Here is a 10,281-nt window from a genome sequence, read left to right on the forward strand (position 1 = left end):
CTTATTCTAACATATACCAACATTCCACTGAAGGTAAAAATACATCGATGTACCACTGACGATGAATACACCAACGTTCCACTGAAGGTGAGCTACTAACGTTCCACTGGAGGTAGAAAAGAGATATATCGTCGTACCACTGACGATAAAATATACCAACGTTTCACTGAAGGTAGAAAAGAGATATACCGTCGTACCACTGAAGATAACATATACCAACGTTCCACTAAAGGTAAAAATACATCGACGTACCACTGACGACGAATACACCAATGTTCCACTAAAGGTGAGCTACCAACGTTCCACTGGAGGTAGAAAAGAGATATGTCGTCGTACCACTGACGATAAAATATACCAATGTTCCACTGAAGGTAGAAAATAGATATACCTTCGTACCACTGACGATAACATATACCAACGTTCCACTGAAGGAAAAAATACATCGACGTACCACTGACGATGAATACACCAACGTTCCACTGGAGGTAGAAAAGAGATATATCGTCGTACCACTGACGATAAAATATACCAATGTTCCACTGAAGGTATGAATAGAAATACATCGACGTACCACTGACGATGAAAATAACAAGATACACCATCGTTCCACTGAAGGTGAGAAGAGATGCACCGACGTACCACTGACGGTGAGGAGCAGTCAATAATACTTTGCTTTTCTTTTCAAAGATTGAGGGTGCAAACTTAAGTGCACACTCTCAACATTCATAATCCAGCGACCGAAATTCAATCCATGGCCAAATGGAAAGAAACTGCCAAATAAGACTTGATCAAGTGAGGGAATAACTCACTGAATTTCTGTTCGTAAGCATTTTTTAACAGAATAACTGAAACATATGATCCACATTGAATCAGATTCAGTGGGGATTTCAAGGAAAGTGAGTATTTTCTGCCTAAAGACACTCTAAATGAAAGAGAAATCTGATTGACAGTACACTCCATGATAGCAAATGTGAATGCATGACTGTTTTTGATGCATGTTAATGATGCATATGCTGCCAAAACTTAGCACAAGGATTAACTCAAGAGATAGAGTACAAAAACAAAATAATCAAGCATGTCTCAAGCTGAGCACTCGAGGTATCATCCATAAACATGAGCAGAGAGTTGCCACAACAAGCTTCTTAATGGCTTTGGAATAAATGCTACTCAACACTGAGGAAACATCGGAGCTGAGAGAACATAATAGTTGAGTTCTACATCATTTTCGAACCAGGCCAAAGATATGCCAATCGGAGTACATTTTTCCTCTTTTTGCACATGAATACATCAACATATCTATTCCTTGCAATATACTCATGAATCAAAATAAAACTTCTTTCATATTTTTCAAAAAGGATTTTGTTGAAATCAATTTTCTTTTTGTTTAAAAAATTACTATCAACAATAAATGACATTTAAGAGATATGAAAGAAATAAGATTGCAAATAACGGGTAAAGGCTCAAACTTTATTAATAGAATGGTAGCCTGCAAATGGCAAGACCCCATGGATGATTACAAAGTTTGGCAAGTGGTAATTTTGTGGAAAAAAGGTACATTGAAATGTAATGACCCCATCCTCTCTCTCAACTTGGAATTCCTGAGCAAAGGCTTCCGTTGAAATGCGTTGAACTTCTCATGATAAACAGATGACTGATGATGATCAAGTCTTGTCTAATGTAGTTACTTGCCATGAATCCCTAATAAACAGATGACTGCTGATGATCAAGTCTTGTCTGATGTAGTTACTTGCCATGAATCCCTAACTTTTGCCTGGACCGCCCTTTCGGGTTTTCAGTCCACCGGGTATTTTATTTTGTTTATGTCTCTAATTTTTGCCTGGACTTCCCTTTCGGGTTTTCAATCCACCGAGACGCTTTTTTTTGCCTAACCCGCCCTTTCGGGTTTTCAACTTAGCGAGCTGTTCTTTTATTATTTTTAGGCGATGCATTTCTTGACTACATCAGCATTTACGGGACGTGGGAGCTCTTCTCCATCCATAGTTGCAAGAATTAATGCACCGCCAGAGAAGACTTTCTTAACAACATATGGTCCTTCAAAATTGGGAGTCCACTTGCCCCTTGAATCGGAGGTGAAAAACAAGATCCTTTTGAGCACGAGGTCGCCTTCTCTGAATACACGAGGTCGAACCTTCTTATCAAAAGCTTTCTTCATTCTTCTCTGGTATAGCTGACCATGGCATAAAGCCGTCATTCTCTTTTCTTCTATTAAATTTAATTGATCAAACCATGGCATAAAACTCTCAATGATGGAATCTCAACCTCGACGGGGAGCACTACTTCCATGCCATAAACCAAAGAAAAGGGAGTTTCCCCGGTTGAAGTACGAACAGATGTACGGTACCCATGCAAAGCAAATGGGAGCATCTCATGCCAGTCCTTGTACGTAACAACCATCTTTTGAACAATCTTTTTAATATTCTTATTTGCTGCTTCAACAGCTCCATTCATCTTTGGCCTATAAGGCGAAGAGTTATGATGTTCAATCTTGAAACTTTCACACAGTTCTCTCATCATGCTATTATTCATATTTAAGCCATTATCAGTAATGATCTTGCTTGGTACACCATATCGGCAGATGATGTTGTTCTTGATGAATCTGACCACAACTTGCCTTGTCACATTAGCATATGAAACAGCTTCTACCCATTTGGTAAAATAATTGATTGCATAGGATGAATCGATGTCCGTTCGAAGCCTTGGGTTCAATCATGCCAATCATATCAATACCCCACATAGAGAAAGTCCATGGAGAAGAAATAACATTGAGAAGCGTCGGAGGCACATGAATTTTGTCAGCATACACTTGCACTTGTGACACTTCTTTACAAACTTGTAGCAATCAAATTCCATTGTCAGCCAATAGTAACTTGCTCTAAGCATCTTTTTAGCCATCGAATGTCCATTGGCATGAGTACCAAAAGAACCTTCATGAATTTCATGCATCAACATGTCTGCTTCGTGTCTATCCACGCATCTGAGAAAAACCATGTCATAATTTCTTTTATACAAAACATCCGCATTGCTGAATGAAATGTTAGTAATAAAAGAATCAGAATATCTAACTGATCAACATTTTCAGAACTTCTTATAAGAAAATAAATAATCATTTCAAATATAATCCATATATCAGAACTTCTCATCATTTCATTCTGGGAATAAATCCATACTGATATTCTTCATAATGAACTTAAACCTATCTTCAGCAAGGGGTTTTGTGAAGATATCAGCCCATTGATGGTCTGTATCAACAAAGTTTAAAGATAGAACACCCTTCTTAACATAGTCCCTAATGAAGTGATGTTTGATCTCAATATGTTTAGCTTTGGAATGTAAGATTGGATTCTTAGATAAACAAATAGCAGAAGTATTATCACAGAAGATAGGATGTTACTCTCAAATATCTGATAATCTTCTAGCTGACTCTTCATCCAGAGCATCTGTGTACTACATCCAGCAACAGCAACATATTATGCTTCTGTTGTAGAGAGGGCAATTGTAGCTTGCTTCTTACTCTACCAGGAGATCATATGACTTCCAAGAAATTGACAACTTCCAGAAGTACTTTTCCTTTCAACTCTATCTCCAGCGTAATCAGCATCACAAAATCCTACTAAGTTGTATTCTTCAGATCTTCTGTAGACTAAACCAACATTAGTAGTACCTTTCAGATACCTCAGAATTCTCTTAACAGCAGTTAAGTGAGATTCTCTAGTATCTGATTGGAATCTTGCACACAGACAAACACTGAATAAAATATCAGGTCTAGAAGCAGTAAGATATAGAAGAGATCCAATCATAACTCTGTAGAGCTTCTGATCTACCTTCTTAATTACCTCATCCTTACCTAAAACACACGTTGGATGCATAGAAGTCTTTGCTTCTTTGCTTTCTGAAAGATTAAACTTCTTCAGAAGTTCTTTCACATACTTGGTCTGATGAACATAAGTTCCTTCAGAAGTTACGACATGGTTTTGTATAAGAACCTTCAAAAGTTCATTATGAAGAATATCAGTATGGATTTATGCCCAGAACGAAAGGATGAGAAGTTCTGATATATGGATTAGATTTGAAATGATTATTTATTTTCTTATAAGAAGTTCTGAAAATGTTGATCAGTTAGATATTCTGATTCTTTTATTACTAACATTTCATATGTCTAAGTTGATTCAGAATCTCTTTTAAAGCAAAACAGCTGTCACCAGCTATTCCAGAAGATGAACACGTGTTCACTCTGAAGGGACAAGCATGCGTGCAGTTGATGAGACGCCGCCCTAGGTAATTGTGCAAATCATTTCAAATATCACGTTTTACCCTAACGTCACTCAACATTAAATGCATTTGATTCTTTGCATTCTGTAACTGTTCATTCTCAGAACTTAATTGCATTTTGTTTCAAATTCGTGTCTATTTATACACCTCTCATAATCTCATTTTCTCTTTTCACGCATTCATTCCTTCTTGTTTATGCATTTCTGCAACCTTTTCTCTCTTTTCTTAAACCCTAAAAGAAAACCCAGAAATCTCAGAAGTGCTTCCATGGCTTCCTCCTCTTCTCAGAATGCTAGTTCATCTCCTCAGCAACAACATCACAATGAACAAGAACAAGAGCAACAACTCATTCCAAAAATCACTTGTTCGATTCCACTGGATCAGTTGGAAGTCATCTGTGAGTTAATGGTGGATGTTGATAATCTGGAAGAACATGAAATTTATCTTAAAGAGAATTTGGTGTTTCAAGGATGGGCACCATTGTTTTATGAGTTATGTGGACCAGTCTATCCAGACCTTGTGAAGGAAGTATGGATTCATCCAACTGTTATTCCTAAAGCTATAGTCTCCTTCGTTCATGGTAGATTCTTCCCCATCACTGAAACCACCTTGAGAATGTTGTTTGGGTTGATGGATTCTGCAGGTGAGACTGAAGCAACTCCAAGAACCGATTGGGATGCTGTCTACGCTGAAATATTTACAAATGGGAAGAAATCAAAGAAGGTTAAGGATCTGAAGAACATATACAAGATATGGACAAAGATTCTTCTAGGTTGTTTCTACCACAGGAAATCAACCAATTCATCTGACTTCATCAATAGAGACCAACAATACATCATGTATTGCCTTGGTCCGCAGAAAAAGGTGGATATCCCTTTCATAATTTTCAATCACTTGTGGAATGCTGTGAAAGATTCCAGAGATGAAAACAGAATGAAGTATAAGAGGAATGTTATTCCTTTTGGGAGGATCATTACAAATCTTCTGGTTCAAACTAAGATGGTTGAACAGTTGGAAATTGCTGGAGTATTCAACAACCCTTACACCATTATTGGGAGTGCTCTGAACGCTCATACTCTGAAGAAAATGGGCTTAATTCAAGCAATTGATTCTACTCCTCAAGCAAATCCAAATGTTAGAAACAGAAGGGGTCCGGTTTTAGCTGATTTTGAGATGTTCTTTAAAAATGAACATCCAGGTGTTTAAGATTCATTATCTTAATATTCTCAAACAAGATGGTTCTATAAATGCTCCTATTGGGATAAGCAAGCAGAAGCTTCTGACTACTAAGGATGCAGTATCAGAAGTCTTTCCAGAAGTTGCGCCCCAGCAAGAAAGAAGAACAAAGCGAAAGCTAGATCTTCCATCTATTAGTGAAGAGAAGAGAAATGAAGAGAAAGCTGAGGAACAAAAGAAAGAAGATGAAGTATAAAAGAAGAAGCAGAACAAGGAAGATAAGAAGGATGATGAGTGTCGCTACCGCGAAAAATGGATCAAAGTCGCCACTAATATATTTATCCCATCGAGGGAAAGGAATACCAGGAAACCTAACTCGAATAAGAACAAGGCACTACAGGAAAAAAGGCCTCCTGCCACGCCCAGAAAACCGAGGCTATATGCAAAATAACCGTGGCGTAACGCTTAGGCCACGGTTTGGCCACGGAAATCCAACTGTGGAGTATACGGCCGTGGCCTAAAGTAAAGTCCACGGTTTTTTGGTATAGACCACGCCTTTTTTACAACCGTGGTTTTTTTAGGCCACGGTTTAGGTAGCTTGATTAAGGCCGCGGTTTGTACTTGCCATGACTTAAAAACTGTGGCTATATGGTAAAGCCACGGTTTCATTTTAACGTTTACGACACAGTATTAGTTCAAGATATTGCCACGGTTTGGTTATGACCACATATTTAAAACCGTTGTTATATATTATGCTTTCTAAACCATTTATCTTGCCACGGTTTATTTCTGTATCATTACATAAATGCCATTATATATATATATATATATATATATATATATATATATATAAAATTAACAATAATATTGATGATTAGAATCTAATTAATTACAAGCAAATTAACATTAAGGTCAAATCTCAAACATTAAGAATCTAAATAAATTACAATTAAAATAACTTACAATTCATTTATGCAACCAAACAGCCTCAGCATTATAACTTACAATTAAAATAAGAAAAACCATATATGAATTTGACTAATAATCATCACTACCTGCACATAAAATTTAAAAGCAGCATCATCCCAAACATTATTCACCAATTATGCAGGGACTAATAAATAGCATTCACCGTTCAGAGCAATACATTAAACTGAGTATTGAAATTCTCTGCAATAGCAATATCAGACAGAAAAATGAGCAGCAATTGTTTCATAATCCTAACAAGTGAGTGTTTTGTTATAAAAAATATTATATCAGAAGTAAATGCAACCACACACTTGCAATACAAACCATACATAGATTATTTGATATAATATTTTTCTAAAGACAATACATGCTTCATTTTTCATGACAACACAAATATTACAGCTTGTTTTTAGATCAGAAGACAGAGAATAAAGGAATATGAAATTAGAGAATTAGAGGTATGTGGAGTACCAAAACTGAATAATAATCAAATTAACCAAAACTTTCATTTACTTTTTTAACCAATGAAAGTAAATTACCAAAACTTTCATTTACTTTCGTTCATAACCATTGTTTCAATGATGTATTAAATTACCAAAACATAATCAAATGTTGGCAAGCAATTGCAAGGATTCATAAATTAAAACTAAAATAAGTAAAGAAAATGTTAAAAATGTTCACTATACGTATGTGTACATACCTCCAAGTGATGTCGTACTTCCTCCCCACCATGGTAAGAGTATATCAAAACAGTGTGCCTTGAGTAGGCTACTCCTATAAAATAACATACCTGTTCTTCTCTTGTTAAGGCATACTTTTCAGCAATAATTTCAGCACAATCTCCCATATTTGATTGTAGTGCATACAACAGTATTGGGAGTTCCAGCTCCAAGAGCAGCTTGTCCTAGATTTGCACTAAGAACATTCCCAAAATATACTTCTTGAACAAGTGATGCATCAAAGTTTGCTCTTTTAAGAGCAGCTATACATAAACAAATCAATCAAATCTTTAGAATTTTTCAAGCATATATACTGTCATAAGCAAAATATATGATATTATATGATGAGGCGTTATTAAAACTATAAGCAAAATATATATTCAAGCATAAAATATTAAGGCAAGTTCACATACACTCGGAGCAACATGTCGAGATAATACAAGATTGTTTTCAATCCCATTTTCTACAGTAGGTGTTTTGGGATATTCTTCCTTTTGTCCAGAAGATAACATAGGTTCTAAAGGAACCACTTCTGGACTCTTCTCTTCTCCCCTAATAGGTGCATCTACAGTCCTTGACTGCATAAGAATGATGCAACAGCTGCCTCTATGATACTGCCGGCTCTCATCTTTGCACGTACAGGTGCTCCAAATCCAATAGAAGAATCTTGGCGCCTGAAAGGAGAAAAATAGACTTACAACACTGCACATACCATATTACAATACAAATGCAATGAAATTTCCAGGTTTAGATGGTGCATTAATGATCTACAACACTGTCATGCTCAAATGCTACTGATTCAACAGACTTGTTAAACGAAATTGGCGAAACAAGAGACTGATTTCCAGTACGCCTTCCGTGTCCTCGAAAACAAGGAGTTCCTGCTCAAACCAACATTAAATTAAACTTAACAATAAACCATGAACATAAGTATGTAATATATATGTAGCATTGCTTGAAAAAATAAGTAATTGAACACAGAAAAGTCGAAAACTCTAAAGAGTTATACCTCGGTGGAGCAAGAGGCGAACACGGACGGGATTTAACACTCCTTTGCTTCTTTGGAAAACCTTGCTTGTCACACCCTCCAGTAATTTGGAAAACATAGCCTTTGAATTCCTATTTGTAACACAATCATAAACAAAGGATAATTAGTAACAATAATCAACACAAATTTCATCAAAGTTCCTAAACTGATTTCCAGATCTAAAAAGGCTTGTTGCCGATTCAAAAAACACAAATTGGTTCAAGGATTTGATGCAGTTCTATTGTAGCAGCTACATGGAGTAGCAGAGCACAATTTCAAAAGCATGAAGCCACAATATTTTACCGGACTACACATCATCACCCCGTCTAACTATTCTCATATGACTTCGACAAATATACAACAGACTAAATCACAAACTCAGTGTTTCAATGAAGCTTCACTAACTCGGCTATGATAGCTTTTCTTGTTTTTCTATAGTTAACTTCAGGAGTCATAGTAACCTTCACAAAACACACATGATAACTTAGCAAAATCTATATAAAAGTTCTAGAGGTCTCCGAAACCTCAATTGCGGCTACATTTTGCCGCAATACCAAGGTTTGTGGAGTAACCGCAATTTAAGTTGATTCTAAATGACTTACATCATATTGGCTCAAGTCAGATACTGATATATCTGCAAGAAAGTGATTAGCTTTGACAACACACTTTGTCCCAAGTTTTCCATAGCCAGGCCTAGAAGGAAGAACAAGAGTTTTGCAAGCGGGAGAAAAACATGAAGCTGATACCTGCATGTAAATAGAGAGTATTGTTACAAATTAATAGGCTTCCCATTAAGGGTTCAAATATTCAACAAAACTGCACCGAGCCAATCTGCACCTAGATCTGCCTAATGAAAAGATTACAATATCAAACAAATATAAGGAACATATTGTCAAAACCACAATATCTGCAGAATCTCCCAATCCCTCGCAAACTCAGTCCTCATTAGAAAACCCCAGTCCACTTCAAATGTTTCACTGAAGCTTGAAGCAGAGGGATGAAATGAACAAAAGCCTTCACTACACTCAAAACCACAACCCTCCATATGTCACAAAATATACACTCAACCTCACCCAACTCTACATAAACCTCATCTCACTCAACTCATCAACCATTCATAACATAAACACCAGAATCGCAGCAACAAAACTCACAGAGTAGTCATAAGCTAAATCACAAAAGAAGAAGTATCCAAGTCAAGCATAGTGAGAAAGCTTACCTGAAGAAGATCATCTGTAGGTCCGGCTTTTCATTCCCGTTGTTATTTTCCTTTCAATTGCTTTGATTCACTTGTAAATATACTCTTGAAATCACCGAAAATCAATAACGAATTGGGGCTTAGGGTTTGTTTGGGATAAAGGGTAACATTGAAGGTTTGTATGTTTGCTGTTACTGAATTCAAAACAAAACGATGATGATAGAGAGAGTTGGATCGGTGATAGCAAAGGGAGTGAAGAATCGGTAGCAGAGAGACCATGAGATAGAGCCGGGAGAGATATCGATCGAGAGGTGAGCTGAGAGTTGAGAGAGAGAAACATGAGAGAGTGAGGCACTAATGTTAGAGAGTGAGAATTCCAAAGGTGACTTAACCCTAATCCCCTTATTTTTTTTAGAGTGAAGACCCATTTTGGCCCCTCACAAAAATCGCCCAACCCAAATTAGTCCCTTACAAAAAAAAGGACTCGATTTAATCCCTTACAAAATTTAACCGGACCATATTAGTCCTTTTGTTAATATTTTTATCAAATCAGTTTTTTCATATTTTTAAGCTATGACTAGACTGCCACGTTGGCTTTTATTTTTTATTTTCATTTTTTAAATACTAAATTAATTTTTAATTATAATTTCATTTTTAAACAATTCTAATTTAATAATATCAAAAAGACAAAATTGTTTTTTATAAAGAATCAAACCCAATACTAATAAACAATATCTTAAGTTTTTACCACTAGACCAATATGCATTCATGAAAAATAGTTTCCAAGATTTTTAATAATATTAAATAATTATGAATTTAAAACAAAAATTATAAAATTTATATCAATGGGGTTTCGAACCTCTTTGATTTACTAATTTCAAATAATACACCAATTTAAAAAT

At 36.0% G+C, this 10,281-nt stretch overlaps 1 long non-coding RNA gene across 1 annotated transcript; it reads right to left on the reverse strand.

Annotated features, from left to right (window-relative positions):
- Positions 1 to 8,162: 8,162 nt before the first annotated feature.
- On the reverse strand, positions 8,163 to 9,660 carry LOC131606733 (uncharacterized). Its single transcript, XR_009285006.1, has 3 exons — positions 9,401 to 9,660; positions 8,784 to 8,927; positions 8,163 to 8,273 (listed from the first exon to the last, which is right to left on the reverse strand). It is a non-coding gene; the product is annotated as an uncharacterized LOC131606733 (long non-coding RNA).
- Between the last annotated feature and the right edge of the window lie 621 nt (positions 9,661 to 10,281).

The sequence above is a fragment of the Vicia villosa genome, linkage group LG5, assembly GCF_029867415.1.
Source record: "Vicia villosa cultivar HV-30 ecotype Madison, WI linkage group LG5, Vvil1.0, whole genome shotgun sequence".
Classification (NCBI taxonomy): domain Eukaryota; kingdom Viridiplantae; phylum Streptophyta; class Magnoliopsida; order Fabales; family Fabaceae; genus Vicia; species Vicia villosa.